Source organism: Urocitellus parryii, chromosome 5, assembly GCF_045843805.1.
Source record: "Urocitellus parryii isolate mUroPar1 chromosome 5, mUroPar1.hap1, whole genome shotgun sequence".
NCBI classification, from domain to species: domain Eukaryota; kingdom Metazoa; phylum Chordata; class Mammalia; order Rodentia; family Sciuridae; genus Urocitellus; species Urocitellus parryii.
In genome coordinates this window covers 42,797,377-42,802,722 of record NC_135535.1, presented here as the reverse complement: position 1 = coordinate 42,802,722, position 5,346 = coordinate 42,797,377, and the positions used below count along the sequence as shown (strand labels likewise).

General features: G+C 31.5%; 1 pseudogene; it reads right to left on the bottom strand.

Moving 5' to 3' along the window:
- Positions 1-345: 345 nt before the first annotated feature.
- Positions 346-3,992, bottom strand: LOC113197134 (centromere protein Q pseudogene; annotated as a pseudogene).
- Between the last annotated feature and the right edge of the window lie 1,354 nt (positions 3,993-5,346).

Sequence of the window (5,346 nt, the reverse complement as noted above, 5' to 3'; positions counted from 1 at the left end):
GATAGCAAACACGTATATTTTTATTCATTAGGCACTCTACATATACAAAGCCACCATATCACAGTTAGGTGCTAACCAATAAATGTGCTTCATTCAGCCATTATACATCATTACATCCTGGCTATTCTTATTTTATGGTTTTAGGCAAATACCTACTAGATACAGCAACATAAATATTGATTCTCTATGGATTTAACAACTACTATAAACAGATTTTCCAGGATTACATTAGATGTTAATTTTAAAGTGCATATTAGGGTTTAGCCTCAATAATATCATCATAGGTTAAGAGTTTTACAAATTCACAAATGTTTAATTAATATTAAACAATCTAAAAAATAAACTCTAAGAAGCATCTAGTTTTTAATAAATTCTTTGATGAACACTGACAAATTGTTATTCTGGAATGAATTGTGAAGAATACCCAGTTCCTTTAGAAGAGCAGTGTGGTATGAAATTAGTGTGGGTGCTTTGAGACTGTTCTGAAAAAGTCCTGGAAAAGAGAATACCCCACTATAAGCTATTTGAAACATCTGTTTTACCTCCTCTTCCTTCTATTTCATGTGTCACAATTTGAATTCTATTTTTTAGTCTCTTAATATCTCCAGTCATTGATTTTGTGGTCTCTACAATTTTATCTATTTCTTTCTACAATAATGCCAGACTTTCTTCAATAGTTCTGTCTTGTGCTTTCTCCATTTTCAGTAGATTTGGCACATTAATAAAATATTTCAGCTTTTGGGTTAGGGATTTTCATGGTTTCACACAATTGTAGCAATCTTATATTCAGGTAGTTGAGATGACATTCAATTTGTTCTTTTTCTTCAATATTGTTACTCAAAATTGCTATTATTACTGATTCTATCATAGTTTGCAAATGCTTTCTGGTACTCTTTGAAAATGTTTGCCAGATTTTTCTCTTGTTAGATGCTATTTTTATCTGTTTTAGATTAATATGTTTTGTTTGTTCTTCAGAAGACAAAGGCTTTGGATGATTTTTATTTCTTTTTCCTGTGTTTCTTGGCTGTTTCTCTGACAACTCCAGTTCCTCATTTATTGATTTCTCTTTTTGAATTTATTTTCAGATGTTGAAACTTCTTCTTGGAAGCATTTGTATATGCAGCATCTTGATCACTGATTAATTCTTCTTCAGTGTTTCAGGAAGTCATGCTCAGAATACTTCACACCAAACTGAAAACCAGGAGACCCAGAAGGAGGTGAGAAGAAAGCTGAGAAGACCAGATTTGTTTCTAAGACATAAATGTTAAGTGTATGCATATGTACATAAAAGTATATATGTAACACCTGTATACATACATACATATTATATGTATGCATAGAGTATATTTATAGTGCATTATATATTTATAAATTTTAATAATATTGTACAATGGTTTTAAAGACAGATAGGTGCTAGATGAATATGCATCAAACTTGAGCACAAATTCTTTAATTTCTTGATGGTTGAATAGGTATCACAGACTTTAGAAAATAAATAGTTCTTCTCTCCCATGCTTCATCCCTTAGAGCAGAAACTTATCAATGCTCAGAAGGTGAGAAGAACATCATAAATATCATTTTTTATTTAGAATAATACCATATGTTCCTATACATTATTTGAATTGAAAGTTCTTCTGTGACTTATACAAGTGCTAGACTGGTATGAATAATATATATTGAGATGATGGAAGAGATCAAATAACATTGAACTAAAAGATCAGTTTTATAAATTTAGCTTCACATACATAAGATAATTACATTAAAATGAAGGACTCTGTCAGGTATGGTGGACACACACCTGTAATCCCAGCAACTTGGGAATCTGAGGCACGAAGCTCAAGTTCAAAGCCAGCCTTAGTAACTTAGCAGGTTCTAAGCAATTTAGCAAGACTCTGCATCAAAATGTAAAAAAAATTAAAAATAAAGGAAGAAAAGGACTGGCTATGTGGCTCGGTGGTTAAGCACACCTGAGTTAAATCCCAGGGGGCAAAAACAACAACAACAACAACAAAAAGAACCTTTCCAAATGTGATTTTGCAATATACTGTTCGTATGCAAAATTATTTTATTTAAATGACATTCTATGACATGCTATTGTTGTCCCCTTTTCCTTTTCAAACCTAGATTCCTCCCTTGAAGATGGTAATAATATGTTACATATATTTTTCTATCTACTTTACAGAGTTATTAGGAAAATTAAATAAGATAGTAAACATCTAGAAAAAGTGTGCATTCTTTTTATTTTATTTCCCATATACACAGCTGTGAGATCAGCTGCTACATTTGCTTGTTTGTTTCATGTTTTAAAAGAGTTTGACAAATGGTAGTCATGTTATTCAAATGGAATTAAAGAAATCACCAGAAAGTCTTTGAATAATCCAAACATTGTAATAAATCTTTTCAAGGTGTTTTAGTTGCATTTTACAGATCCCTACCCTAACTAACATGACAAAAATAGAACTCACTGAAGGGAAAGCTAGACTTTAGCTGGGACAGAGCGAGAACTTCTACAAACACAGATAATGGAGAAGCAGGAACACATCGATTCTCCTCTTGCTGCTTGATCAATCAGCTCCAGCTCTTCTCCCCAATTATAAATTACCCAGCTTACAATTTAAAGTCCTGATAAGAGTCTACAGAGCTAACTGGAGTTACATGCCTGTACCTTGTTTAGGAACAGATAATAAATGTTAATGATACCCTTTCCAAGGATGCATACAAGAAGAAAGAACTTTTTTTCAGAGTGATGCTACTAGAATAAGCATCAGTAGACCCTGAGTAGCTAAAATAACTACAAAACAAATTGTCTACTGAATAAATTGGTCTGAGAACTTGTTACAGAGTAAATCTAAATAAGTTATATTTTATGACAAAAATTCCCAATCCTGGAGATTTTTCAATTAATTTAAGTGATCCATTTATTATTTCTAGCAATTTATAATAAAAAAGCATTAATTTTATATCTATATATATATCTATATATCTATATATCTATATCTATATCTCTATCTATCTATATATATATATAATGTGTGTGTATTTAGTTGTAGTTGGACACAATACCTTTATTTTGTTTATTTATTTTTTTGTGATGCTAAGGATGGAACTCAGTGCCTCACATGTGCAAGGCAAGTTCTCTACTGCTGAGTCCCAGCCCTAGACCATAAACTAGCATTTATAATAAACTATAATAGTTAGAAATATTTCTAAACTAAATCTCAACATAAGAATAGAAGATGGAAAAATAATACATGCTTTTGACTCAATTTCCTTTAGAAAAAATGTTTGACACTTTTAATAAATTAATGGAACAGTGTTCCCTTATCTCTGAAGGATGCATATGAATCTCCAGTGGCTGACAAATGCGTATATTTTAATTTATCCTTAAAATAATTTAAAATATTCTTTATAATTAAGCTAAATGTACTCTTTTGATACTAATCAATATCTACTAAAATGTGCAATGCAAAGTTTACAACTAGAGGAAGGAGGAGAATTTTCAACGAGTAATGTTTTGAGAAGAATATAGAAGGAATACTTAAATTTGCCTAATGAAATCTATCAAAAATTGTCAAATAGGTAGTGTTCATAGTTTTAGATAGATGATATTGGGGATTATATAGGGTATGTTAAGATACTCAAAGCAAGCATCTGGATAAAATCAGGTCCTTATTCCCCTGGAGTGTTTTATATGAAAAAGTATAGTAGTTAGAGTAATGTTAAATATTATTATAAATGAATCCCCACAACTCTGTACCTCAATAAATAAAATTTTCTCACTCAAATAACAGTTGAATGTGGGTACTTCATATCAGTGCACAACTTCTCAAAATAAGGTAATATAGGGACCAAGCCTGCTTCTATTCACATTCTCCTTTCTCTTGAATTTCCTGCTTTCTTCTGAAACATGAGGGTGTATAAGGTAAAAAAGCAAAAACAAACAAACACCCCGCTCTACTTAATTGTTTGGTCTGGAAATAACATATACGCATCCTCTTACACCCCTTCAGTAAGATATGGTCAGATGACTCCATTCCCACTATTCCCTGTAATAACAGCTCTATTCTGTGTGAAAGAGATTAGAGAATGAATGATAATTAACTGTTTACTCACAGGTGAAAGTGACAGGATAAATGAGCCAGAGAAACAGAATAAGAATGGCAAAAAAATAGCAGGCCTGAAACATTATAATGTATTATAATACAACCAATGACTTTAGCAAAGTGATTAATGTTATTGATAGCAATTGAAGCTGGATGGAGTGGTGCGCGCCTGTAATCCCAGTGTCTTGGGAATCTGACAGGAGGAACTAAGTCAAAGAGTTCAAAGTCAACCTCAGCAACTTAGCAAGGATCTAAGCAACTTAGTGAGACCCTGTCTCTAAATAAAATATTAAAAAAAAAGTACTGGAGATGTGACTCAGTGGTTAAGTACCCCTGAGTTCAATCCCTAGTACCAAAAAAAAAAAAAAAAAGTAATTGACATTTTTGCAGAAGGAAAACAATAAGAAACAGAGTTAGGGAAAATTTAGGACTCAATCCCTTAGTATTGTTTGAAGAACTTATTTTGAACATTAATTTATCTTGACAAATTATAGATAATAAAAGTAAGGTGGATTTTATGTTTGAACAGACCCAGATCTCAAAACCTTAATGTGACATAAAAACTAAACATTTCTTAAAGATATGATCTATATTATATCAATTGCACAAATAAAAGCAGAAAATGTACTGCTATCTCATATTTATTGGTAAATACATATTCAAAATAATAAAGTACTAGCACACAAATTCTTGGTAATGATTTTCTCTATGGATAAAATTAAAGGAGAATTGTATATTAAAGAGTATATTAAAATTCAAACTTTATCGGTAAGATGTTATTTCACTTAGAGATCAAAACAAAATGGAAATGTGTTACTATCTTTTTATCTGAAGTAGATAGTACAAGACTATTTATTTGAAGATAGCATTTTCCAACATTGCTCAGTATAATTTGGGATGGGAAAAGTAGAAAGAACACTATCAGCCAGAAGTGCATTATATGCTTGGATTTAGTATAATTAGATTCTGTTCCAACTCTCTTGGAGGCTTCTGAGAACAAAAGATTAGCTGCTCACATGGTTCTTGGGAAGGCACACAAAACAGCAGCAGTTGCTGTCCAAGAAGTAACCAACAAAGCTGTGAGCATTTATCTGGTAATCTCTTTATTCTCCTGCTTGCAAGACCATATGTCAATTAACTCTGCTTTCCTTCTATCTGTATATACATGTACAATACACGTTTAAATTAAAGAATGCAAAGAATGCTTGTTATACTAATGGAAATATTTTTTTCCTTATAAATA